We start from the raw sequence: 11,759 nt of genomic DNA on the forward strand, positions 1-11,759 counted from the left end.
TGATGCAAATGTTTCTGCACAGAACAGCTGTTCTGGTTTTATGTAATTCTACTGCACAAAGCCGTCACCAAAGAGCAGAGTAAGGCCATGCTTTGCTTTGTTTTTCTCCTGTTGTTGTTGTGTTTTTTTTCCCCAACAGCGAGGAGAAAAGGCAACCTGCACACTCATTGAAGGGTCTGGGGCAGTAAACCAGCAGTGCTCACGACTGATCCTGCTTAATGCATAATCAGTGATTTGGCCTGATATACTTCTTACACTAATACTGTTACACCCTTTAGTTTTAGAAGCAAACTTTTGTTAAATGAAAGATAAAATCCTTACAGGAATGTGTTTACTAATTGACCTGCTTACAGTAATTACACTACAATAAAATCACAAAGTAACAAGAAAAGAAAACCTTATGCAACTTCTCATTGTGGCAGGTACTGGTACAACAGCTGATACAAGGTGCTCCCGTCTCAGTTTACTCAACAGGTGCTGTCACAGGCAACTGCAAAATCTAAAAATGGAAAATCCCAATTAAACATGGCAATTGCAAAACACATCCTCTGCTCTTTCACTGGGCTTTTGTAATAAATAAATAAGTAAATCTCAGCTATATCCAAGTTAAAATCTGCTACAACACCCATCAGATTTGGCAGCCTGTGCCACTTGTCTCCCTGACAAACTCCAGCTCTCTGGTGTCTCTCACTGTAATGCTGATTCCACCATTCTGGGTGGAAAAAAAATATACCTATCCTTGCATAAAATACATTTCAGCATTAGTAATAAATATTCCTGGAAGGTTACATAAAACGGTAATCATCACACGCATTGACTTTGCTCTACTATACATCAAGGCTTTATTATTTAACACCCCTTGTGGAAACAAGTCACACTTAAAAACCTGTGCCAGCAATTCACATTTAAATACACAGCAAATGTAAACACTTCCCATTACTTATTATTTACAAAGCTATTCATTTCTTAAGCAGATAATCTTGTCCGTCCAGCAAACCGGCTCCCAGAAATGTTGGTCCTTGAGGTGAGCTCCCAAGGTGCTCCCACCCAACTCCTGCAAGTTCCCATGACCAAACTTAAGCCATCTCCCATGACCAAACTCACACCCCAGGGCTCCAACATCCCCACTCATGAACACTTCAGTCTATGTTTTCATGTCACAGGAGCACACGCAAAATTTCTCACATCAGTGAATCTCACAGACAGGAACTGATTTGTTAACATTCACAGAAACGATAAAAAAGGGTTTGCGACAGGGTTTGGCTTTACTGGACAAAATATCGGAGCATCTGCATGTATTGTCTGACACCCTGGTTAAAAAACTAGCTCACGACAATGTAACAAAGCACATAATACAGCACTTAAGCTGCATTAGAAGTTAACCTCTGCTAGTTTCCATCTGGACTTTAAACATTTCATTGCTAGCATTCAGCAAGTGCACTTTTTATTTTTACAAAGATCTCTAAAAGAAATTACCATTACTCATTTATAAATATTAATGTACTCGTCTGTACAGAAGAAAATGAAATACGCAGAAGTAGCTAGCAGCCTCTGTTTCACCAGGAAATTCCCTTTGATATGAAGCGAGATGTATCCTGAGGTAATGAATGTTGGCAGGAGAAAAAATTGTAACATACACCAATATCCATTCCGCAAGATGAGTTTCAGACAGTGATATCTGAAACAGATGTTCCTCGCAGCTCCAGCAAGAGTGTTTTTGCGTATTTCTTAAGAGGAAACAGAGAGGATGGAAATCCCTGAGAGCCCCAGAGCAGGGTGGAAGGGAAGAGCTGGGACCCCGCACTCCTGCCCCTTCCTGAGCAGCCCCACCTGGCCCCACAGGGCTTGCCAAGCCCAAGGCCTTTCATTGAACCATGAGGGTTGGAAAAGCCCTCCAAGATCATCCGGTCCAACCATTACCCTACCACCAATGTCACCCACTAACCCATGTCCCTAAACACCAGGTCCAACCTTCCCTTGAGCACCCCCAAGGACGGTGACTCCACCACCCCCCTGGGCAACCCGTCCCTGTGCCCGACAGCTCTTTCTGAGCAGAAACGTCTCCTCATTTCCAACATAAACCTCATTGACACAACTTGAGGCCATTGCCTCTAGTCCTATCACTAGCTACCCGTGAGAAGAGGCCGACCCCCAGCTCCCCACACCTTCCTTTTAGGTAACTGTAGAGAGCTCCCCATGAGGTCTCCCCTGAGCCTCCTCTTCCCCAGATTAAACACCCTACAAACACAAGCAGATTCCCCAAGCCACCTAGACACCCCCAGGAAGGCGTGCTGGCAGCACAGGCAGGACACAGGACTCATTTGGGCCCAAACAGTGGCCGCAGACACACCAGCCATGGCCTGGGATGAAGCAGCTCCCAGGAAAAGCATCCAACAGGCCGCCGGGGCAGCCGGGGTTGCTCATGAGGGTAGGGTTTTGATGCGGCTCAAGCAGATTTAACGCTGGGCCGCTAATGAAAACAGATCGTTTGTTTGCAAAATCCAGCTCTCTGCCCCCATTGTACCGACACACTAGCGCCTGTGTGGCCAGGAAGGAGTCAGATTAGCTTGCTGATCCAATTTTAAACCTTCCCATCAATGCAGAAGGGTGGATTTTCCTTTCTGTCAACTTTGACGCTTACTGGAGCCTAGGGTGAGACACTGCAGGAACCTAAGTCACCAGAAAATTAATACTGCAGAAAAAGGTAATTTGGGAGCAATACTTGAACAGGCACTCCTAAAGCTACTGTTAGCTAAGAGGCATTTATAACCTTTGAAGATATTAAAATCAGCTGATAAAAACAACTACACTGCAGTTGTGTATCTTAGGAATGGTCCTATTCGGAACATTTTAAAGCCAAGGATTTCATGGATTGACAAATATATCTTCTACTAAGAAGAGAAATTAAAAACAGGTAGCAACTGTTGTCAGCAAACACAAAAGTACTTCCCAGAAAGTTGCCAACACTGCTACCCCTAGCACAGAGAAAAAAGCAGAGGAATAAACACAGTTACTCAAAGCCATTCAACCAAGTAATGGCTAGCCCAGGGACACAACCAGTGCTGCAACTACATCCTTGACTTGTTTTCCTCCCACTACATAGTATTGCTTCATAGGAAAAAAGTGTCTTATTTCAGACACTTTTAATTCATCAGATATTGTCAGTATATTGGTTTTATCCCTTCTCATAAGCAGTTAATACAGCATTTAAGAGATGTATTTAATGCCACACAAAGCTAATGCTTTCACTTCTGTGTCAAAGAAAAATTTAATGGGCAATGAACCTTACTACTGCTGAAGATCTCAAAGTAACTTTGATATCTGCACATTAGCTGCCAAAAAGAGACACAAATTCCCATTTCCCAAGTCCACTATTAGATTTTTAAAACACTATGAATTATATATGGAAGAGCAGTTAAACAAGGACACCGATATCACTACACATATAGTAAGGAAAAATTCTGTCTAAAAATAAAATGGAAGCTTAATTATTCTCCAGTAGCCAAAGGTTGGGGATAAGTAGCCAGTCAGTTATCACTGCTGATTTATCATTCTCCAAATTTCCATCATTTTGCAGTCACTTAAAACAATCGCCCTAAGTACTTCCACTGGGAGGCAGACTGCATTTCTTCCGAATGGAAGGAACAACCAGAATGGTGTGATGTGCCATTTGCTACTACAAAATACAGCCTCAGATCAGTCCTCTTATTTATGGGAAATCTGAAACCTCAAGGTATGAAACAGGCTCAGTTATTTAAAACATTAAAATAGAAACAGAAGTTCTGTTGCTGTATATAAAATCTGGCTGCATGCTGCATTCTAGTCATATTTGTCAGATCAGAACAAAAATCTAACCTAACAACACCAGAAATTTTTAGCCATTTTTAGCATGCACAAAAACATTTTCACTTACTTTTAGATTAATTATTTTACTATAGTGTGACAGTAAAAATTATTACCCATTATCCTATATTCCTTTTAAAAAATATCAGTGGCCAGCTCCAAAATCTGGTAAGAACATGTATTTATGTTAGATTTTTCTCTCTCTCTAACACTTCTTTTCTTTGATGGGCTTCTGTTAGGGATAACCTTAACGCAGAATCTCTTCAGAGAACAAGCAGTAGATGAATACCCTTAATTCAAGCAACAAAGCAATATAGAGACACCAAATTGACATTACAGGTTTCTGAAGAAAAAGTGAAGGATTTACTCCAAGCCTTTAAAGGAGCTCCTCACAATAAAAATATCAGCCAGTGGAACAACACTTTCAAGAGGAATTCCACAGCACGCTTGAAAGCAATAAGGATATCCTCAGCATGATTAAAGCCATCCAACTGATAAAGGGGCACGTTTCACCACTTCATTCAAAAGGCTGAGCTGTTGACTTTTCCATATACTTCCTCTCCTCAGGAAGGCTCCGATTGCTTGCTGGATTTTCTTGTTTGTAACACCATGGGGTCCATTCATCTACAAGGACTTGCTACCAAAATATGTAATGGATTTGTTCCCACCAACAGCTGCTTTCCTTCCCCCCACTGCAGTGTCTGCATCTCCCAGGCAGGAGGAATCCCTCTCCCCGGCCGGCAGGCCTCGCTGGGAGGCCCAGGTCCCCAGAGGGGTCCACCACCTTCTCACCTTCAGGTTCCAGACTACATTTTGTAGCAGTCCCTCTCAACACAGAGCCCTGAGCCACTAGGCAGACAGGCAAACGGCACATTTTTGAGCTGTCATTTGGAAAATGACAGCCGCAGGACAACACTGGCACAAGACTCTGTGGGGACTTGATGCCTCATGAAGGGAGCCTCTCCGCAAGGGCCAGGCAAGGTGTACCAGAAGCAGCATCCATAACAGAGCGTATAAATGCAGAGCATAAGCCATGGAGCTTTCTCTGAGCATGAACAGAAAGGGCAAAAATGAAATTCACTCATCCTAAATTCTGTGAACGTGAAAAGTTGAAGCACACTTTTTGCAGTCTTCTATCCCAAGTTACAAAAGTCAAAAAAGTCTCAACACCAGCCTTCTGTTTACTAGACTGCTCACGTTTCTATCTGTGAAATCCCATCTCCAGAACACACTTACAGATTGGCTCCCAAGCTGTGTTTTTAGAGAAATACTTCAGGATCATATTTGAACATATACTCCAGTCGTGCTGCAATGTACAGAAAACACTTTTCCCCTAATAACCTCATCTTCAAAAATTACTTGGCTTATTTAACTCCAGATTTCCAAGAGGCTAAAACTCAACCAAGCCATGACTTACGAGACACCAGGAGGCTGCAGACGCATTTCAGCGATGGCATCTCGTTTGAGATACCATCCTATTTTCTAACCCTAGAACTAAGAGGACATCAGGACAACCCTTCTTGGCTGCATCAGAGTGAATATCATTTCCTCTCTTTTTATAATCCCCTCTTGCTTTTTTGTAAGCAAAGCCAGGCAGGATCCGGGATGAACGTGCTTGACAATTCCTCAACATGAAACAAATGCACAACAGGGACTCATTACACTATCGGGAGTCTTATTCCAGACAAAGGAACATGAAGAGTGTGATCCTCAGCTCCAGCTCCTCATGTGTCACTCTTAAAAGCAAAACTTAAAAACCCAGGTGCTGAAAACAAGGGTAACATCTAGCACCCAGTGATGCGGACTGGAGGGGATAAAGAGGAGCAGGAGGTAATTACCTGCTCACAGGAGATAATTTAAGTCATTAGTTCAGAATTGGTATACAAATGCTATGTAGGTAAACAGTTTTTGGCAGAAAGGAATCCTGTTTTTCTATTCAGGGAAAAACAAACACACCCTCAGACTCTGGTTACACAAACAAGACCAAAATACTCTAGTACCTGGCTGTGCGGAGTCTTCACCACTATTTTTAAAACAAGAACATTGACCTTGTTAAGAAGAAAAGTGCCAGTGTACCAACAGCACTTGTAGGAACTTTGTGAATATGCTCAGCCAAAATCATTTTGCCTGCGTTATGCAGATGGTCAAACTAGATCAACAGAAGTTGACAATTGGAAGTCCAGAACAAACTATTAAACATTTCTAGAATATAAGAACAGAAATAAAATTGGGGGCTCATGAAGCAGCTAAAATACACTTCAAACACAGACATAATTACATCTTTCACTAAAAAAAAAAAAAAAAAAATCCCCAAAAGAATCGTGAAAGATGAAGCTAATTATGTAATTAAAATATATACAAATTCAACCATCAAACTCTTATCACAGGCACATGCACAGAAGACGTCCAGCTGGAAAGATCTCTCCTTTCAGGAACTGGACCTGTGACTGCACAACGCAGGATGTGGGCAGAATTTTTTTCCTTTTTGAAAAAAAAAATTTTTTTTTAATTGGTAAGTGACAGATTTTTTAAAACAGAATCTGCCACAAGTGCCTCTCTGACTGTCTGCCTTAGCTCCTGAGCAAAAGGCCTGCGGCCACCTTCCACCTCCCACTACCAGCCTTGGTCAGGCAACACCTCTGTGGCCAGGAGGCTCAAAGCCTGGGTCACAACACTGCTGCACTTGGTTGGGAAGCAGATTTGTGCTGTTTGCAAAAGTCTTCGACGTTATCAGGTTAAGCTATTTATGCAGATTGTAAGAGAACTAGAAAAAAATCTCCATAAGCATCATTCTCTACAAGGAAAAAAAAAACAAACCTACAGTTATCACCACTGCAAAACATTTTTAGATATCTCAAAGCTGCCCATTAGGAAAATTATTTCTCTAGTTGCAGCATCCCTAAAACAACACAGTGGAGCAATACTTCATCAGAACAATCAAAGATGAAGCTAGAAATAAACAACAAGCCCTGGCGACAGAGCTTCCCAAGCAGCTTGTGAACTTGGGGCTGCAGAACAGACGTAACTTGCAGCCAAGCTCCCTGCCCCGGCACTGCGGGGACTTCTGCCTCCTTCCTACGCCTGCTGCCGTACCGTCTCCTCCTTAGCACTCACCATACAAATCCTGACACAATCTGGAGACAAAAGCAGCAGACGCATTGTACATCTGGGAGTATAACCACCTAAACCCTCCCGCAAAGCCCTCACAGCCTCCAGCTTCTCCCTGTTCCCTTCTGCCTCTCTCGTGCACCGATATACTGAAAACACAGATTACAGACTTCTTCTTCACCAAATATGAATTACACACATCTAGCTTTTAAGAACTCACCATGCATGCTCCACTTTCCAACTTTTTTGTAGGTTCTCTGAGCCCATAAATTTTGATTTTAGGAACAGCTTGGTGAAACAACTGCAGACCATGCGGCGCCGCTTCACAGAATATATTCTTAAAACCAGGGTTCGTAGAAATCACACCATATGTTTGCTCCAACAAGCCTTATGCCACCATGCACTCAGACGCATGATGCTGTGCTAACTGCTCTTAAGTCTGCTCAAGAAGCAAAGAAGCCAAGCAAAACCTCCCTCTGGACACCAACGTTTCTCGCAGGTCTCTCAACACCCAACATGAACAAAACACAGCAAGTTCTACTCCCTGTTCTCGGGAGCAGGAAGGCAGAAAACTTTTTCCTTTAAGGATGCAGAAGAGCTGTTGCTACTGTTATATTATATTCATCTCCATCAAGTCGCCTCTACTCTTTATTCTCTCTTTTCCCCTTCCAGGTCTTACCCTGGTTTCACCTATTAGATAGACACATTCAGGGGAAGCATGGTACTTACACCGTGCCCAGAAAAAACAAAATAACTCAATTTCCAGTTTTCAAGTGAAATGGGAAAACGCTTGCAGTTTGTTACTGCTGCTTTTGACTATAAACAGTGAAAATCTGCAATTCGATAACTTTTGACAAACCTTGCTATCTTTCCTGCTTTTTAGGAAACTGATAAAACTGCCAAGTCAGTCTGTCCCGCATGCGATGCTGTAATTAACAGCATGTCTTTGTAATAAACAACACTCCCAAACACTGAAACATGACTTCCCCACACACACGTGCTGACAAATTGCTGCCTCCTGTGGGATTACAGACACCCAGGCAGTACTTGGACTTCCCGCGAGCTACAGCTTCGCTTAGGGAACAAGAGGACACGTGTGAGGGTGATCCCTTCCTTCCCAAGGACCAATGAAGAGTGCTGCAAAACAGTTCTGAATTTTGATCATTTTTTCCCTAACTGATTTAGAAGCTAACGCAGAACGAGACTTGAGCTTTCTTCAGAGATCTCGATTTCTGTTTCGCCTGTCGTTCTGGACTTAATAACAGTCACTCGGGAGGTATGACAGATATGGCCTGTCCAGGTGGTTTCCTTCAACAGCCTCGAAGTTGTTAGATCCCACAGGGTTCCCCAAAGCAGAGTACTGAAACCCTCAAGAGCCCTCCAGGCCTTACTGCAGTGCAAACCACGATGTAGATCAGGACCTCAGGACAAAGAGCAGCTCTTTCAACTCCAACTGCAAAATTAAACAAATACAACTTTGCCGTTTGAGAGCTTCTTAAGATAGCCTGGAGTGCTTGCTCTGTTCCTCCGTGTACGATAAGCAAACCTGCACTGCCAGCCTGCACGAAGCCCTAAATAAGCTGGCTCAGAAACTTCCACAAGGATGCCCCCGCGGGCAGAAGCCTCCCATCACTTAATGCTGAGAAGAGCCTGGTTCTGCTCTCCCCAAAACCTCCCCGCGGGTACCAGCAGGCCCCCCTCACCTCCAGGCTCAGCGGGGCCGGGTCCTGCCGCCTCTCCTTACACCGCAGAGGGCCCCGCACCCTTCCACCACCCCAATGTACCAACACACATCTTGCCCCGGGGGCAGCAGCGCTCTGGACATAGCCAAGGAGCTGCTGAGCAGGGGGGGCCGCTCGCTGCCCATCTCATGGACATTAACACGGGGCCACGGGGAGAATTTGCTCGGTAACCTGCCGCACACGAAATGGATGGAAATCGAAGCCAAGTCTTCTTAGTGTTAATACACCTTACTTAGTGGTACTAAGTCGCATCTTAGGGCCATATTCAGATGGCCTAAATTCCACACAAATCCTTCTGCCTCCCATTTCTCATTAGCTGGCTTTCAGGCAGCTCCCCATTCAGCATCTTACGTAAATTCTCTGAATTGCTCTCCGAAAACACCTCCATTTCTCCACTGACTGGGAAAGGGGGGCTTGAGTCATTCTTCCAAACAATTCAGGATTTAATTCTTCGCGGTCCCTCCTGGAAATTCATTCCTTCTCTGGATCTCCCTGAACAAGGATGCTTTATTTCTCCGCAGCCCTCACGTTTTGTCCTAAGCCACATGTGTTGCTTTGTTTCAGATATCTTGACGACTCTTTGATAAAAATTTGGACTTTAATATGATTACGGCCCAAATTATTCGCTGGTCTGCTGAAAGGAGGAATAAAAGCCCTAGCCCAGCCCTACATGTGTGCACGCACAGAGCTTCCCACCGGGCAGGAAGGTGCTCCTTTGAAGACGACTGGCTTTCCAGTGAGGACCATTATGGTTTTTTTTTGTTTTGTTTTGTTTTAGGATTCAGGCTGAGCCAGACCCCTCGATTTGAGAAGTTACTCCTCAGGGCATCATGGCTGTAAAAGTGTCGCAAGTCGAGGAGTTACCCACAGCAGCGTGCTCATCCCGCCACGCTCCTCTCAAGCGGTTTTGTGCAATTCGGACCCTCCAGACGGAGGAAGGAGACGGGAAGCGCCCAGCACCACCGCAGGGAAGAGGAACCAGGGCTGAGGCCGCTGTCCTGGCAGCTCGGCTCATCGGCACACGCTCAGCACGGGGGCAGCGCTCGGGCAGAGCCCCGGCAGGCCTCCCCCTGCCCCAAAAGGCACACGATGTCAGGCCGCCAGTGCCTGCTCCCGGCTTTGTTCTGGTGAGGCTGAGGGTTTATTCTGTTTGTGGTAACTTTGGGCAGAAGGGGATGCCTGGAGCCAGCGCAGCCTTCAGAGCCAGGTGACAGCTCGCTGCGGCCCGTGCGGGCTGCTTTAACGCAGATTTATTTGGTAGGTCTGCTGCTCTCGGAGGGACAGTGCCCATCAGTGAGCAGCTGCCTAATGGAGACTGGACCCGCACAGGGTTTGGTTGTGGTGCCTCAGATACCAGCAGATCCCCCAGACCCACTCAAGCTCGCCAGCCAGCCGACACCAAGCACAGCAAGGCACAGAGCCCGGCCACCACCAGGACACCCAGCAGGGATGAGCCCTTCCACCACAGATCCCCCAGCCCCGAGGGCTGCCACCCTGCCCGCACCTCCCGTGGCTTCAGAGCCCAGGAAACCCGACGAGGCTCCCGCAGGGTTGCCCGTGGCCCCAGCCGGGCTGCACCCCGAGGGCAGGACGAAGCTCCCTGCGCCCCCACCGTGCCCGGCCACCACTGCTGGCCCCACGGGGCCGCGATGTGGCTCGGGGACCCCCGCAGTGCCTGCGGGCCGCCTGCCCCCGGCTGTGCTCTCCGTCCACGAGCCGCGGCCCCGCAGCCCCGCCGACACCCCCGGAGCTGCAGAGTGAACGCGTGTCAACACGCGGACTCCACGCTCGGTGCCAGCGAGACCATTTCGCAGGCCAGGAAAACCATACAATAAAAATACTTTTTTTTTTCTTTTTTCTTTTTTTTTTTTTTTTTGCCGTCCCATCGCTACGCGCCGCAAACACCCCGCATTTCACCTCCCCCCCTCCTCACCCACCCACCCACCCACCCCCACCGCGCACACGCCGAGCTCCTCCCGGGGCTCTTCGCAGCGAGTTACGGGCACCGCCAAGCGCAGCCCCAAACCCCCGCAGCCCCAAAATCCCCCTCTACCCTCCCGGCCGCCCCCTGCCCCTGCCCGGGGCCGCTCCCTCGGCACGGCCGAGCCGCGGCCACGCTGGCAGAGCCCGGCCCGGCCCCGCCGCCCGCCCCGCACTCACCGCGCCGCCGCCGCCGCCCCGCAGCGCGCCCCCGCGCCCCGGCCGCCGGGCGCGCTCATTCCGTATGCGGCACGGAGCCTCCCCATTGGCTGCCGCCCGGTGGCGCGCGGGGCCGGGCTGCGGGGCGGGGCGGCGCTGGGGTTACTACAGGTCAGCCGCGGCGCGGGGAGGGGAGGGGCGGGGCGGCGCCACTGCGCCTGCGCGGCGCGTTCCCGCCGGCCTGAGGCGCTGAGGGGAGGGGGCGGCAGGGCGGGAGGAGGGGGGGGCACGAAGGGAGCCCCTGGCGCACCTGGGGCGCGTTTTGGGTGGGGGGCTCCGGGCTCCTGGTTAAAAGTAGCGGAAAGGGTGCTGTCAGTGGTGGCTTCTTCAGGTCCTCCGAGGGTTCCTTCGAAATTAAAGGTTTTTGTTTAGCGTAAGACAAAGCCACTGGCGTAAGGTGTTACGGACAGACAGGCGCTGAGCACCTGCCCGAGATGAACCAAATAAAAGTAACAGATGGAAAAAGCGTTCCCAAGCCCACAAGATGTAATTAAAGCAGGCTGGGGGTTGTACCAGCCCTGGTGGCAGCCTCCGCTGTCGGAAGGGTTGGGTTTGTTCTCCCCATACATACAGCTCGGGTTCTCTCACACGGCCCCAGCCCTGAGCAGCACAAGGACCACGAAAGGCGCATTTCAGTGATAAGGGCAAGAGCTGAGCCCAGCCTCACCTGCAGCTCACCCGGCAGGGAGTCACGTTTATACACTGCAATGGATAGCAGCACACGGCATGTGTCCCACCAAGTCCCTCCTCCCTTCCCTTCACAAACACCATGCATTTCAGAGGAAAAAACACGCCTTACATCTCTGGTTGCATGTGGAGCCCTTGAGTGGCAGAAACATGCCGACTCTTCCTAAAAGGTAACTAACA

General features: G+C 47.9%; 1 protein-coding gene across 1 annotated transcript in view; it reads right to left on the minus strand.

The window, feature by feature from the left end:
- Positions 1 to 10,870, minus strand: part of ACSL3 (acyl-CoA synthetase long chain family member 3) — a 44,095-nt gene extending 33,225 nt beyond the window's left edge. The window contains exons 1-2 of the mRNA XM_032192991.1: positions 10,854 to 10,870; positions 398 to 499 (exon numbers count right to left, since the gene is read on the minus strand). The gene's annotated coding sequence lies outside the window, so the exon portion shown is untranslated. The remainder of the gene's footprint in view (positions 1 to 397; positions 500 to 10,853) is intronic.
- Between the last annotated feature and the right edge of the window lie 889 nt (positions 10,871 to 11,759).

Source organism: Aythya fuligula, chromosome 9 (genome assembly GCF_009819795.1).
Source record: "Aythya fuligula isolate bAytFul2 chromosome 9, bAytFul2.pri, whole genome shotgun sequence".
Taxonomy (NCBI): Eukaryota; Metazoa; Chordata; class Aves; order Anseriformes; family Anatidae; genus Aythya; species Aythya fuligula.